General features: G+C 46.2%; 1 protein-coding gene across 1 annotated transcript in view; it reads right to left on the reverse strand.

Annotated features, from left to right (window-relative positions):
• GSN (gelsolin) overlaps positions 1–10,035 on the reverse strand; it is a 59,520-nt gene extending 49,485 nt beyond the window's left edge. The window contains exon 1 of the mRNA XM_058159074.1: positions 9,882–10,035. The gene's annotated coding sequence lies outside the window, so the exon portion shown is untranslated. The remainder of the gene's footprint in view (positions 1–9,881) is intronic.
• Positions 10,036–16,537: the final 6,502 nt, after the last annotated feature.

Genomic DNA, 16,537 nt, shown 5'->3' on the forward strand with positions numbered 1-16,537 from the left:
TCTCTCCCCATCTCTCAATCTCTCTTTCTATCTTTCATCTCTATTATCTTTCTATTTCTATCCCTCTTTCTCTCTCCCTCACTCACCTCTCAATCTCTATCTTTCATCTCTATTATCCATCTTTCTATCTTTCTATTTCTATCCCTCTTTCTCTCTCCCTCACTCATCTCTCAATCTCTATCTTTCATCTCTATTATCCATCTTTCTATCTTTCTATTTCTATCCCCTTCTCTTTCTCTTTCCCTTTCCCTCTCCCTCTCTCTCTCTCATCTCTCAATCTCTCCATATACATATCTTTCATCACTTCCTCTATCTATCTATCTATCTATCTATCTATCTATCTATCTATCTATCTATCTATCATTAATCCATCTTTCTCTTTCCCTTTTTGGTTTGGGTAGTAAAACACCTGCAAGAAAACCACCAAGGTCAGAGAGCACCAAGGGCCCCACAGTCCTCCTCCTCCTCCTCCCTGCAAACTCCACTCCCTACTCGCACTGATGTTGTTGCCTAGTTTGGGTCATGAAACGTCTGCAAGAAAACCACCAAGTTCAGACAGCACCAAGGACCCCACAGTTGCCTCCCTCTTCCTCCTCCTCCTCCTTTTCCTCCCCCCTTTTCTTCCTCCTCCTCCTCCATTCCACAATCCCCACTCCCTTCTAGCCCTGATGATATTACCCAGATGGGTCATGAAACTTCTGCAAGAAAACAACCAAGCACAGAGCACCAAGGACCCTCACAGTCCTCCTCCTCCTCCTCCTCCTCCTCCTCCTGATTCTCCTCCTTTTTCCACTCCATAAACCCTACTCCCTACTAGCAGTGATGACGTTACCCAGTTGGGTCATGAAACGTCTGCAAGAAAACAGCCAGAGCGCTCTCTTCTTGCAGAGAGCCGAGCCCAAAAAAGCTCAGAGAACACCAAGGACCCCCCCCCCCCACTTTCAACCCTGAGCTACAAATATTCTCCTTTTTATCCGTTAATCTTGGGGTCGCAGAATCTCCTTCCTCCTACCCCTACGGATGCATTCATTCTACCCTTTCTGTGTTCTCCTGCTTTTCCTTCCCCTGGAATTTACAAACACAACCACACACACACACACACCCCTTCCCAATCCAGCTTTTCCAGAGAAGCAAAGCCGGCTGTCTATTCGAGCCACAGCTTGCCACGTGGGGCAGATTCTGTCCGTGTGAAAGTTCACAGTGTTCGTGGCCTGCCCTGAACTAACTTTAGCCAGGAACTAAGCCCCGGACGGAGGGAATGCTGCTTCTCAGCTAAAATCCACATTCCAGAAAGCCACTTCTAGATCCTGGAGTGAAAAAAAAAAAGTCTCTTTGAGACAAACCAGATCTGCCGAGTGTATCCAAAGCAATTCACGATCCCTGGGCCACTGGGGTTATCTTTACATATGGGCAGTTCTCGACTTACGACCACAATTGAGCCCAAAGTTTCTGCCGCTAAGCAGAAGAGATGGGTGAGTTTTAAGCCCGTTTTGACAGCCTCGTGAAGCGAATCCCTGCCGGCGTTAAATTAATAACACGGTTGTTAAGTGAATCCCGCTTCCCCCCCCTATTGTCTTTTGCTTGTTGGAAGGTCGCAAAAGGGAATCGCGTGAACTACCCCGGGACGCCGCGACCGTCATAACTGTGAGTCAGTTGCCAAGCGTCTGACTTTTGGTTGCGTGATCACGGAGAGGCTGCAACGGACATAAGGGTGAGAAACGGTCATAAGTCAGTGCTGTTGTACATTTGAATGGCCACTAAATGAACTGTTGTAAGACAAGGACTACCGGTACCCTAAACTAATTCTTTTAAATCTGATTTCCCCCCCCCCCAATTGCATTGTAGGGCCGGATAGCTCAGGCTGGTAAGGCCTGTTATTAAGAACACAGAAGCCTGCAATTACTGCAGGTTCAAGCCCGGCCCGAGGTTGACTCAGCCTTCCATCCTTTATAAGGTAGGTAAAATGAGGACCCAGATTGTTGGGGGGGCAATAAGTTGACTTTGTAAAAATATACAAATAGAATGAGACTATTGCCTTATACACTGTAAGCCGCCCTGAGTCTTCGGAGAAGGGCGGGGTATAAATGTAAACAAAACCAAAAAAAAAATTGTCTATGCAGTTCCCATTAATCCAGCTAGTTTTCATTCTCTCTAATTATGGAGGAATGTTAGAGGACACAGGGGTGGAATGCTACCGGTTCGCTCCGGTTCGGGCAAACCGGTAGTGATCAAAACTACCAGTTCAGGCGAACCGGTAATAAAAAAATGCATTAAAAAGAAGAAGAAAAAACGTTTCCAACGATCACAGCTATGCTGCGCAATTGTCGGAACCTTTTTTTAAAAACCTTTTTAAAGCATTTTTTTTTACTACAGGTTCGGGCGAATAGGTAGTAAAAAATGCTTTAAAAAGTAAAAAAAAAAACAGTTGGCCATGCCCACCTAGTCACATGACCCCGTGCCCACCAAGCTACGCCCACCAAGCCATGCCCACAGAACCGGTAGGAAAAAAATTTGCATTACACCGCTGACACAAACTCTGTTGGGAGGGGGAATACAGGGTCTCCTATTTGAGCAGGGGGTTGGACTAGAAGACCTCCAAGGTCCCTTCCAACCCTCTGATTTTATCTTCTAACGCCTCACCAAAGTTTAGACCTTCAATCCTCAGCACCTTTGTCAAGAGTGCTGCGTAGATGGAAGTTGGCAGGGTTTTGGACTATTTAGAGATACGAAATTTGTATCATGCATACAAAAAAAAAAGATGTTGAGACTCTAGAAAGAGTGCAGAGAAGAGCAACCAAGAGGATTAGGGGACTGGAGGCTAAAACATACAAAGAACGGTTGCAGGAACTGGGTATGTCTAGTTTGATGAAAAGAAGGACCAGGGGAGACATGATAGCAGTCTTCCAATATCTCAGGGGCTGCCCCAAAGAAGAGGGAGTCAAGCTATTCTCCAAAGCACCTGAAGGCAGGACAAGAAGCAATGGGTGGAAATTCATCAAGGAGAGAAGCAACTTGGAACTAAGGAGAAATTTCCTGACAGTGAGAATAATTAACCAGTGGAACAACTTGCCACCAGAAGTTGTGAATGCTCCAACACCGGAAATTTTTAAGATGATGTTGGACAACCATTGGTCTGAAGTGGTGTAGGGTTTCCTGCCTAAGCAGGGGGTTGGACTAGAAGACCTCCAAGGTCCCTTCCAGCTCTGTTATTCTGATACACTGCAATGGGATTGGGTTTTTTTCCCCCCAAAGTGGAAAACTCAATTTGGGAAAAGGGAAGAGGTCCAAATTTTCTAACGAATTCCAGAGAGGACTTGGTTGATTGGACTCGTGCCGTCTGGTTTCTCCGCTTAATAAGAGCAAATATTGAAAAATCACCAAGCAGCCATTCCATGGGCGTGAACGTGTGTTTGCCAGCAGGCTGTGATTCACGCTGCCTTTTTTTCCCTTCCTCTTGGGATTTAAACCGAAGAAAATTCACAGCTGCTCCTTTGGACAGCGGCCAGGAATGAATGAGCCCCCGCAGGCAGGGAAGGAGGGCTCAGATTTAGACTCGTTTCCAGTTTTCCAATCGAAAGCAGTTTGCCCTCGGTAAATTTGGAGTTCTAATCGGATTCTATGAATTCCACTTCCTTTCCCACCCGGGGGGTGGTGGTGAAGAGAATTCTCGTTTTGTTTTGCTTTTCGAAAAGCATTAAGTTCCCCTTTCTTTAAATCGCCTGCTTGCGTCTTCATCGCAGGCGGACAATCTAAATGAGCACTGATGAGGTTATCTTGTTTGGTAATGAAACCTCTGCAAGAAAACCACCAAACCTGAGAGCATCAAGGATCCACTGTCCTTTTCCTCCTCTTCCTCCACCTCCTCCTTCTCCCACTCCTCTCTGCAAACCCCATTCCCTTCTAGCACTGATGATGTTAATAATAATAATAACAACAACAACAACAGAGTTGGAAGGGACCTTGGAGACCTTCTAGTCCAACCCCCTGCCCAGGCAAGAAACCCTACACCATCTCAGACAGATGGTTATCCAACATTTTCTTAAAAATTTCCAGTGTTGGAGCATTCACAACTTCTGCAGGCAAGTCATTCCACTTATTAATTGTTCTAACTGTCAGGAAATTTCTCCTAAGTTGCTTCTTTCCTAAGTTTCCTAAGTTGTTACCTAGTTGGGTCACGAAACGTTTGCAAGGAAACCACCCACCTCAGAGAGCCACCAAAGACCCCACCGTTCAACCCTGAGCTACAAATATTCTCTTCTATTGTATCTTGCATACTCATTCATATATTAACTGTCTAATGTGCCTTCTTGGGTAATCTGGATTTCTGTTTTAAAACTTTTATAGTCATGTTTTTTTCCCGGTACACAAACAGAGGCAGGGCTGGGTGTGTGAAAGTGTCGATCCGATTCTGGAAGGGGAGTTAAGGTCTTAGAGAGAGGAGTGACTATGGATTATGACTTATGTTGTATTTTAATTTATGATTGTTAATCTTATACCCTGTACTTTGTTCTGGGAAGTCTCGGGGGTGGGAGGGGGGAGGGAGGGGAAGGGGGGAGAGGGGGGGAGATGAAGGATCAATGTAAAGGAATGATTGAAGATATGTAATTAAGAAATAGAAATAATTTGAAATGAAATCGGGGCTGCTCAGCTGCCATTTCAGAAGGGAATGGAAAGGGAGAGGAGAGAGTGAAGGAAGAAAGTAGGTAGGAAAGAGAGAGGTAGAAAAGGGGGAAAGGAGAGGAAGAAGAAAGGGGAAAGAGAGAGGGTTAGAAAGGGTGGAAGAGAAGAGTAGGGAAGGAGGAGAGGATGTAGAAAAGCGAAGGAGAGGAAGGATGAAGAAAGTAGAAGGAAGTAGAGAAGGGAGGAGGAAAGGTTTGTTAAGGAAGGAAGTGGTAGCTGGGCAGGTCCGAATAAGTAACAAATGAAAATTAATGACTAATGTTGAATAAGAGACTGTATATTGAATAGGTTGTTGGAAAATGGAAATAAAACTTTTTTACTAAAAAAAAAAAAAGAAAGAAAGTGTCGATCCGAGATGGGGGGAATTGACTATCGACATGGTTATGTATCTGCTCTGCCCAAACAGCTTCATGACTCACCCCAAAGCGATCCGCCCTTCCCTCCTTCTCTCTCGTCTGTTACACCTCGTTCAACTCATTTGAGCTCCCACGAAAGGCCAGCCGCACACAACAGCTACATTCACACAAGACACCTGCGCGCATTAGGCCCAAAGCTAGCAGAAAACCCAAAGGGCTTTTCACAAGACCCTGATTTTAGCTGCCTGCTAAGACTGGTTTGATTTTTTTTTAAGGTGCTCCGATGCTGGGGTCCCCAACCTTTCGGACCTCGGGAACCATTAAATTCGTCATTTTAAATCCCGCGGACCACTACCCTGTTTCCCCGAAAATAAGACATCCCCTGATAATAAGCCCAATCGGGCTTTTGAGCGCATGCCCTAAAATAAGCCCCCCACGAAAATAAGCCCTCCCCGAAAATATTTAAAGGCATGCGCAGCCGGTCTCCGCCATTTCCTCTGGGTTTCTTCCATGTGCCCCAAAATAATAAGACCTCCCCCAAAAATAAGGCCAAGCGCTTATTTCAAAAAAAATATAAGACAGGGCCTTATTTTTGGGGAAACACGGTAACATGATCTGCCTAATGACTGGCTGGGAGGGCGTGGCTAGGTGGTCATGTGACTGGGTGGGCGTGGCCAACTCGATGTCACTCACGTCAAGGGGCACCTCACTGGCCTCTACTTGCCCCTCCCATCCCAGACACTCCTCGCCTCCCCGCCCGGGCCCCAATAGGAAGCAGTTGCTGGAGCCAAGGAGCCACTATGAGAAAGAGTTGGCAAAACAGCTCAGTTCAAATTGGATCTGGCCGAGAAGGAGGCTCAGCAGAAGCACCTCACTGAGGACTAGGAGCATAGGCTTCCCAAGCAGAGGGAAGCCCTGCAGGAGTGCAAAGCCAGGTACCAGCAACTGGAGGCTCAGCAGGCTGAGATGGTCAGCCAGTTCCAGGCCATGATGCAGTCCCATTGGAACGAGGCCCTCCGGCTCTTCGCCACCAGCGACACTTCCCTCCAGCCTTCACCCAAAGCCCCACACCAGGAGGCTGAAGCAGACCCCAAGTCGGAATTTCTGCCCCCCCCCTCCGACCCACACAAAAAGGGGGAGACTCTCTGCAGCAACACAAACGTTCATTGCACGTATCCATCCCAGGGGCCATAGTTTGAGAACCCCCGATTTAGTGCAATATAAAAAAATGCAAAATAATTTTTCTGCGGACCATCAACATTTTCTTGCGGGCCACCCGTGGTCCATGGACCACCAGTTGGTGACCGCATGTTCTGATGTGTTGGGCTAACCCGGAGAATGGGGTTAATTCAGTCAGCCAATCTGTGATTGAGAAAAAAAAAAGGTTGAAGCAATAAGCGATGAAGCTCTCTGGCTAACACTGGGCCCGTTTTAGCCAATCCAGAGCAAGACTCAGGGCTGGGACAACTCTATTTGCTTTGCCAGAAATCCAGTCTTCAATTCATGCTATAAAAAGAATCTCGCCTAAAGCCCGGGGAATGCAATGGATTAATATACAGAAAGCACCGAACTACATCAGCTACTGGGCTGACTTGGTGTAATTACAATGATCCTAAAAATTCAAGTCATTCATTCAGAACCACCAGAAGAAAAAATATTTGTTTTTTTGTTTTTTTAAGGCAATGGGTTTTTCCAAAATATTCTCATGTCCGAATCTTTGTAAAATAAATTCAAAAGACAAAAGAGAGGCAGATGGATCTAGTAGCGAAGGCACTAGGCTAGAAATTAGGTAGCTGTGAGTTCTAGTCCAGAAGTAGGCATCAATGCCAGCTGGGTGACTTTGGGGCCAATCACTAGGAGACGGGGAGTTCTAGTCCTGCCTTAGGCATGAATGCCAGCTGGATGACTTTGAGCCAATCACCAGGAGATGGGAGTTCTAGTCCTGCCTTAGGCATGAAAGCCATCTGGGTGACTTTGGACCAATCACCAGGAGACTGGGAGTTCTAGTCCCACCTTAGGCATGAAACCCATCTGGGTGACTTTGAGCCAATCACCAGGAGACGGTGAGTTCTAGTCCTGCCTTAGGCATGAAAGCCATCTGGATGACTTTGGACCAATCACCAGGAGACGGTGAGTTCTAGTCCTGCCTTAGGCATGAAAGCCATCTGGATGACTTTGGGCCAATCACCAGGAGACTGGGAGTTCTAGTCCCACCTTAGGCATGAGACCCATCTGGGTGACTTTGAGCCAATCACAAGGAGACGGTGAGTTCTAGTCCTGCCTTAGGCAGGAAAGCCATCTGGATGACTTTGGACCAATCACCAGGAGACGGTGAGTTCTAGTCCTGCCTTAGGCACAAATGCCAGCTTGATGACTTTGAGCCAATTACCAGGAGACTGGGACTTCTAGTCCTACCTTAGGCATGAAAGCCATCTGGATGACTTTGGACCAATCACCAGGAGACGGTGAGTTCTAGTCCTGCCTTAGGCACAAATGCCAGCTTGATGACTTTGGGCCAATCACCAGGAGACTGGGAGTTCTAGTTCCACCCTAGGCATGAAAGCCATCTGGGTGACTTTGGGCCAATCACCAGGAGACTGGGAGTTCTAGTCCCCTATGAGGCACTAAAGCCAGCTGGGTGACGTTGGGCCAGTCCCTCTCTCAGCCCAACCCTCCTCACAATGTTGTTGTGGGAGAGAAAATAGGAGGAAGGAATATTAGCTACGTTCACTTCCTTGAAAATAATAGATATGCGCACGGCCCTGAGTTATTAATAAAAAATAATAAAGGAGGCGGGGCGGGGACATAAAAGTTAGGCTTACTGTGCAGAATAACTACTTGTTAGTCAGTTGCAAAGTGTGTGTAGAGTTACTTTTCTTTTTTTGGCAAGCAACCTAGTAGCTACTGTGCCTTGCCTACGCTGTGATAGAGAGATAGAGAACTAAATTCATCCCTATCACCACAAGCCCCCTATAACCTTAGTTAGCATCCTTCAGCTCCAGTTAATTCCACCGAAGCTCCCAGTTCTGAATATTTGCAACCTAACATCATTTGCATAGTGCTGGTGCAGAAAAGCACAGGAACAGGACTTAACAGGAAAGGTGGCAACCTGATTTAGCATCGAGATGCATTTGTCATTCAGGCGCACCAATAAATCCCTCTGGCTATTATAAAAAACAAAGATCCCCCACCCCCCCCCGGCCCCCAATTGCCAAAGTTTCACTCCAGGCAACGAAACCAAGCAAAGGGCTTTAAGGAAAACTTGTGTGTTGCCTTTCCAATAAAGATTTCACAACAGGTTTTGAATTTGAAGGCTATTTAAAAACAACAACAACAACAAACAAACAAACGAAAGCCTCCAAAACATTCAGGTAGATGTTGCAATTCGATCATCCAAATTCAGGATCGGATGAGTTTTCTTTTATTTATTTTTTAACTAAAGAGGTGTTTTTTGTTTTTTGGTTTTTTTTTTAAATTTCCCCTTTTTGAAGCTGGAAACTTTTGAAGTCAACTACATTTTTTCAGCCCTGGCCTTTTGAAAGAAATAATTATAATAATAAAAATAAATTCTAACCTTGGCTACCGGTCCTAGCCTAGTTTGTGAAATTATCCTGAATTGGAACGTGAGCATCTCTCACTTTTCTGCTTAGAGGGGGGAAAATATGTGGTTTATTTGTGGGCCACAGCAACAGGATCCTCCTGACCCTGGCTGGGAAGTAAGTGACAGAGTCTGGAATCATCCCTTCCCCCTTTTTAAAAATCTTTGGGGAGGGAGGGAAGAAAGGAAGGAAAGAAGGAAAGAGAGGGAGGGAGGGAGGACAGGGAGGAGGGAGGGAAAGAAGGAGAAGGAGGGAAGGAAGGAAAGAAGGAAGGAAGAAAAGGAAAGAAGGAAAGAGAGGAAGGACAGGGAAGAGGAAGGGAAAGAATGAGGAGAAGGAGGAAAGGAAGGAAGGAAAGAAGAGGGAGGGAGGACAGGGAGGAGGGAGGGAAAGAAGGAAAGGAAAGAAGGAAAGAGAGGGAGGGAGGGAGGACAGGGAGGAGGGAGGGAAAGAAGGAGAAGGAGGGAAGGAAGGAAAGAAGGAAGGAAAAGAAAGAAGGAAAGAGTGAGAGGAAGGACAGGGAAGAGGAAGGGAAAGAATGAGGAGAAGGAAGGAAGGAAAGAAGAGGGAGGGAGGACAGGGAGGAGGGAGGGAAAGAAAGAGGAGGGAAGGAAGGAAAGAAGGAAGGAAGAAGGAAGGAAAGGAAAGAAGAGGGAGGGAGGAAGGAAGGAAAGAAGGAGGAGGAAGGAGGAAGGAAGAAAGGAAAGAAGGAAAGAAGAGGGAGGGAAAAAGGAGAAGAAGGAGGGAAGGAAAGAAGAAACGAGAGGGAGGGAGGGAAGGAGGAAAGAAGGAAGGCAAGAAAGAAAGAAAGAGGGAAAGAAGGAATTTCCCTCCTCCTCAGTCAACGTAGCATTGCATTCCACCGACCCCTCCCCCATTTTCAAGCTCCCCTCCCCCACTCCCCTCCCCTCCTCTCTTCTCCTCTCCTTCTTTCCTTTCTTTCCTTGCTACCCGGCGCCATCCGAAACCCCCGCAAAATGCCACACCTCTTCGGCCTCTTCCCAACCCCTCCCCAAATCTCTCCATCTCGCTCCCCTCCTCCCCTCCCCCATCCCCTTCCTCTCCTCCTTGGTGGGGCTACTGCCCCCCCGGCTCCCTAGCTTTGCGGGCTCCGAGAAGGACGGGACCCCGGTCTCTAGCCAAAGCGCAGCGTCCCATCGGAAGTGGGGGCGCGCCTCCTCCCTCCCCTTCCCCGCTGGGTCTCCTCAAGTTTGTGTCTTTTTTTTTCCCCCCCCTGGGATCCTACCTAGCTGGGCAAGTGGATGAATCAAAGAGCGGCTCTGCGAGAATCCCAGGCGGCGGAGACGGCAGAGAAAGGGAAGAAAGATCCGGCTGGGTTGGGTTGGGTTGGGTTGGGTTGGGCTGGGCGGGGAGGGGTCGGGCCGAGCCCCCCTCCTTCTTCTTCTCCTCCCCCGCCCTGCGCTCCGCCCTGCGCTCCGGAGGCTGCAGGCCACGCAGAAGCAACTCCGGGGGGGAAGAAGACTAGCCGGATACCGGCGATGCTTCAACTCCGCCCCGCTCCGTTGCAAAAGCGGGTTTGCTCGCGCGTAAAAAAAAAAGGCTGGTTTGCCGGGTTACGGGGAACTTCCAACGGATCGCGGAGAAAACCAACCCGGAGCTTAAAGGAGGAATTATCCCGACTTGCGGGAACAATTCATCAGTTGGCTTCAGAAGTTGGTGGCTGCCTCCCATCACTGGAAGGTTGTCGAGAAGAGATTGGACATAGGGTTTCCTGCTTGAGCAGGGGGTTGGACTAGAAGACCTCCAAGGCCCCTTCCTATAACCCCAGATCAGTGGAACATCTTGGCCAGTGGTGAAATCCAATTTTTTTTTTTACTACCGGTTCTGTGGGCGCGGCTTGGTGGGCATGACAGGGGAAGGTTACTGCAAAATCTCCATTCCCACCCCACTCCTGGGGGAAGGATATTGTAAAATCTTCATTCCCACCCCACTCTGAGGCCAGCCGGAGGTGGTATTTGCCGGTTCTCCGAACTGCACAAAATTTCCGCTACGGGTTCTCCAGAACCTGTCAGAATCTGCTGGATGTCACCCCTGGTCTTGTGAGTGCTGCATCACTGGAGGTTGTCAAGAAGAGAGTGGACAGCCGTTGATCTGAAAACAGGGTTTCCTGCTTAAGTAGGGGGTTGGACTAGAAGACCTCCAAGGACCCTTCCAATTGTGTTACTCTGTTATCCTATAACCCCAGATCAATTAAGCAGTGGAATGGCTTGCCTCCAGACATTATTCGTGCTCCATCACTGGAGGTTTTCAAGAAGAGACAGGACAACTATGGGTCTGAATTTGGTAGAGGGTCTCCTGCTTGAGCGGGTGGGGTTGGATCCCTTCCAGCTCTAGTTTGATTAATTGATATTCTCCATTCAACTCGTGTGCATGACAAGTTGAATGAAAATTGTTTTAATTGTTAAAATTCAATAAAATTGATATTTGAAAATAAATAAATAAAATTGATTTTCTCCAAAGCGCCAGAAGGCAGGACAAAGAAGCAACGGATGGAAACTAACTCAAGGAGAGAAGCAACCTAGAATTAAGGAGGGATTTTCTGACAACCGGTGGGACCACTTGCCTCCAGAAGTTGCGGAGTCTTTGAAGAAGAGATTGGACAGCCACTTGTCCAAAATGCATACAGTCACTTGAGCAGAGGGTTGGGACTAGATGACATCTAGAAAAAATGCAGAGAAGCGCAACCAGGATGATATAGGGGGCTGAAAACTAAAACGGATGAAGAACGGTTGCAGGAACTGGGCATGGCAAGTCTAGTGATGAGAAGGACCAGGGGAGACAGGATAGCAGTCTTCCAATATTTGAGGGGCTGCCACAGAGAGGAAGGGGGCCAAGCCAGGAGTGAAATGCTACCGATTTGGACCAGTTTGGCTGAACTGGTAAGGACGGTGGCACATGGTTCAGAGATCTGGTAGCAGTGGCAGCACGAGTCTCTGTTCGGCCCTTTGCCACGGTGTTCCAGCGTTTATTGGTGGCAGATGGAACGCTGGAATACGTCTCATTTTTTTTAAAAAAAATTTTATTTAAAAAAAAAAAGCTTCCCTTTTTACGGTTAACTTCAGAATGTTGGAGGAAGAACTGGAGAGAGTTGGAAAGAGTGAGTCACTTCTCCAAGGAGGAAGAAAGAAAAAGAGGATCCAACTTCAAAAGGAACTTTTCTGGAAGAACCACAACACAAGCCTAAGAAACAGTGGGAAAGGCAGGCAGATGTTCTCGCAAGAGGAAGAACATTTTGTGCCGGTCTAAAGGGCTTCTCCAAAGTTGATCATGACTCTTCATGACTCTCTTCATTAGATCTGCCACACACGAAACAATTTTAATATATGGCCATTTCTGGCTGCGGTTGCAGGAAATTTTAATTCCTTTAGGGATGGATCATCATATTGACCATCAATTGTGTTGTAAATGTTGTACCTTGATGAACGTATCTTTTCTTTTATGTACACTGAGAGCATATGCACCAAGACAAATTCCTTGTGTGTCCAATTGCATTTGGCCAATAAAAATTCTATTCTATTCTATTCTATTCTATTCTATTCTATTCTATTCTATTCTATTCTATTCTATTCTATTCTATTCTATTCTATTCTATTCTTGCAGGACATTTATCTGTGGGGTGACCAAGATTTGATGCTGGTCGGGTGTTGAGAAAGTGATGGGGCCTACAGTTATTAAACCGGTGTTCCTTAACTTTTGGGGACTTTTAAGATAGGTGGACTTCAGCTCCCAGAATTCCACAAGCCGGCACGCTGAGAATTCTGGGAGTTGAAGTCCGTGCGTCTTTCTTAAAGAGAAACACTGCATTAAATCAATTTACCTCCCTGATATTGCTATTAAACCTCTGGCTACCTCTATTCTATTCTATTCTATTCTAAACTTAGACATACCCAATTCCTGCAACCTTTCTTTGTTTCAGTAAATGCCGGGGAATCTTGCTCTATTAGTTTAATTCGACAGGTGAAACACCCATCTGATTTGCACACCAGCCATAGGCAAATGTGCAGAGGACTCAATACGGCATTGTTCCTTCTCTTAAAGTCTTTGTGTGTGTACGGCTCCACAGAAGAAGAACCTTTGGGGAACAACAATAGCTTTATTTGTCGAACAATTTCTGAGTCAACAACCAGCCTTTGTCTGACCACGGAAAATTGCACGAGTTTTGACTCTGCAGATTCCAAAGAGAAATAGAAACTGCCCGTGGCTGTTATATTGGCCCGAAAAATACACATTTTGGAATTGTTTGAGAAGTCAGTTTCTCAGATCAGTGTGGAATGTCTGTCATTATAGGTAAAGGTTCCCCTCGCACATATGTCCTAGTCGTTCCCAACTCTAGGGGGCGGTGCTCATCTCCGTTTCAAAGCCAAAGAGCCAGCGCTGTCCGAAGACGTCTCCGTGGTCACGTGGCCGGCATGACTCAACACCAAAGGCGCACGGAATGCTATTCCCTTCCCACCAAAGGTGGTCCCTATTTTTCTACTTGCATTTTTAACGTGCTTTTGAACTGCTAGGTTGGCAGAAGCTGGGACAAGGAACAGGAGCTCACCCCGTTAGGCAGCAGCTCTAGGGATTCGAACCGCTGAACAGCCGACCTTTCCATCGACAAGCTCAGCGTCTTAGCCACTGAGCCACCGCGTCCCTATATCGTTATATAGCGTTATATGTTGTTATAGGTAATCCTCAACTTAAAAGGGATTTTTTGACTATTTTTCACTCTTATGACCAGTGCAGCATTCCTGCGATCACGTGATCAAAACTCAGATGCTTGGCCACTGGTTCATATTTATGACGGTCGCAGTGCCCAGGGTGTGCGTGTCACACGATCCCATTTTGCAACCTGCTTAACAACTGTGTTAGTAACTCAACAGCAGTGGCGATTCATTTAACGACTGGGGCAAGAATGGTCATAAACCCGGGGCCAGGCTCACTTAAAACAACTGTCTTGCTAAGCAATGGAAATGTGTTTGGGTTTTGCCTGGTGCAATTAAACTGGCTACCATTCCAGGCTAGGCTCCAGCAGAGGAATTTTATTGTTCTTTCATTAATGGACATTTTATGATTTCTTCTCCCAAGGGGCGCCTGCTTTACGTGGCTCCGAGTTCGAATCCTGGATCAATGCCTCAATGAACACTTTATGTGTTAAACTTATGAATAAAAAAAAATGTTTTTTATGTACCTTCCCCACACACACCCGCCCCCCAAAAAAACCTTGCCTAAGGAGTGGGCTAAATGTCAATGGAGGTGCTTATTCAAGAGGCAACTGGACTTTCGTTTATCTTTGAGTTGTCTAGCAAACTTGCAGGTAGAAACTCAACTAGCGAAGGAGTTCCCTGTTGAATGCAAGCTGAAGGGGAGGGGCTAAGAGAGTGGGCGGAGCCAGAACGCCACGGAGCTCCTCAACTGCATAGAATAGAATAGAATAGAATAGAATAGAATAGAATAGAATAGAATTTTTATTGGCCAAGTGTGATTGGACACACAAGGAATTTGTCTTGGTGCATAGGCTCTCAGTGTACATAAAAGAAAAGATACCTTCATCAAGGTACAACACTTACAACACTTAATGATAGTCATAGGATATAAATTTAACACAGAATAGAATATAGAAAATAGAATAGAATAGAATAGAATAGAATAGAATTTTTATTGGCCAAGTGTGATTGGACACACAAGGAATTTGTCTTGGTGCATATGCTCTCAGTGTACATAAAAGAAAAGATACGTTCATCTCTCCCTAAATTCAATTCAATCACATTAAAGGCATTTGCAAGTTGCAACAAGTAGAAGGTGATTCTGCACAACTGCGTAAATATTCTTTTAAAATGCACAGGCTGGGCCTAAGCAGTTAAAACTTTTGATTTATTTTATTCTCCTTTTAAAGGGGAATGCAGGTTTTAAGGCCCACATCCCAATCATGGAGCAATGCTGCCATCTCGTGGCGAAAGACAAGTGGTGCACTGCATTTGTTCCCCCGTTTCCCAAAAACTTATTTACAAGCATTTCATGAACCTGAAAGCCGCCCCCCACCCGAGGTCGGATTCACACGAGCCTCCTCGCCTAGGGAATGATTCACACGTGTTTGCACGGTGCATTAAACTTGCCACTATCCGATGCAAGGCTAGGTTCCAGAAAAGCGATTTTATTATTATTTTATTCATCGACATTTTATTACATCGTCTCCCGAGGGCCTCCTGCATGATGCGACACTTGCGTTCGAATCCTGCTCATGTCTTTGGCAGGCTCAATGCATAAATACTTTATGTGTTAACTTTAGGAATAATAAAATAACTTTTTTTAATGCTTATGAATTATAAAATGATTTTATGTACCCCCTGAACCTTTACCCCCCCCTTCCCAAAAATCTTGACTTAATGAGTGGGTTAGTACACTTGCAGGCAAAAATTCAACTAGTGAAGAAATTCCCCGTTGAATGCAAACTGAAGGGGAGGGGCTAAAAGAGTGGGCGGAGCCAGAACCAATGCGGATGCAGTTCCTCGATTTTTTTTTCAAACTTTTTTTTTTTGCTGTGTGTTCTCCCCGCCCACTTCGGGGAACTGGCTCCTCCCCTTTTGGCTTCCTCTTATCTGCGCATGCTCGATTCTCATGGAGTGCTTGAGTCTCATTGAATGAATTCAAGGCACTTGCGAGTTGCAATGCAGAGACGCTCATTTTTGTGAAATATTCTTTTAATCCGTTTAAGTTTTTTCTTTTATTCTCCTTTTAAAGGGGAACGCAGGTTTTAAGGCCCCCCCTCCTTTTCCCAACCATGGAGCAATGCTGCCATCTGGTGGCGAAAGACAAGTGGTGCACCCTGCACTTTTTTTTTTCTTAAGTTTATTCGTGAACCAGAAAGCCCCCCGAAGTCGGATTCACACGAGCCTCCTCGCCTAGCGAGTGAGTCACACGTGTTTGGGTTTTGCACGGTGCATTAAACTGGCTACTGACCCATGCAGGAGGCTAAGGCTCTAGCAAAGGAACTGTGTTATTCCTTTTATTAATTGAAGATTTTATTGTATCGTCTCCCAAAGGGGATCTTGCTTGGTGGGGACCTGAGTTCGAATCCTGCTCTGTTAAACGATCAGGTCATTAATACATGTTTTATGTGTTAACTTTAGGAATAATAAAATGGCTTTTTTAAAAGTATGTCCTGGGACGGCCCTCCTCCCCCCCCAAAAAAAAATATTGGCTAGGAAGTAGTCAAGATTGCAGGCAGAAATTCAACTAATTAAGCAGGGAAGAATTCTCTTGAATACAAGCCGAAGGGGAGTGGCTAAGCGAGTGGGCGGAACCAGAACGACTGCGGACGGAGTTCATTGGCCAAACTCCGTGACTTTTTTTTAAAAAAAATCATCCTGCTTTATGCCCCGCCCATTTGTGGTCGCTGGCTCCTCCCCTTTGTTTCTCCCTCCAGTTTGCGCGTGCGTCTCACCCCCAATCTCCAATCTGCGCGTGCGTCTCCCACCTCTCCAGTCTGCGCACGCTCCTCTTTTTTAAGCCGCCCCAAACGAGAACCGGCTCTTTTTCTTTTCTTTTTTTTTCTTAAGTTTATTCGTGAACCAGAAAGCCCCCCGAAGTCGGATTCACACGAGCCTCCTCGCCTAGCGAGTGAGTCACACGTGTTTGGGTTTTGCACGGTGCATTAAACTGGCTACTGACCCATGCAGGAGGCTAAGGCTCTAGCAAAGGAACTGTGTTATTCCTTTTATTAATTGAAGATTTTATTGTATCGTCTCCCAAAGGGGATCTTGCTTGGTGGGGACCTGAGTTCGAATCCTGCTCTGTTAAACGATCAGGTCATTAATACATGTTTTATGTGTTAACTTTAGGAATAATAAAATGGCTTTTTTAAAAGTATGTCCTGGGACGGCCCTCCTCCCCCCCCAA

This window comes from Ahaetulla prasina, chromosome 16 (assembly GCF_028640845.1).
Source record: "Ahaetulla prasina isolate Xishuangbanna chromosome 16, ASM2864084v1, whole genome shotgun sequence".
Taxonomy (NCBI): domain Eukaryota; kingdom Metazoa; phylum Chordata; class Lepidosauria; order Squamata; family Colubridae; genus Ahaetulla; species Ahaetulla prasina.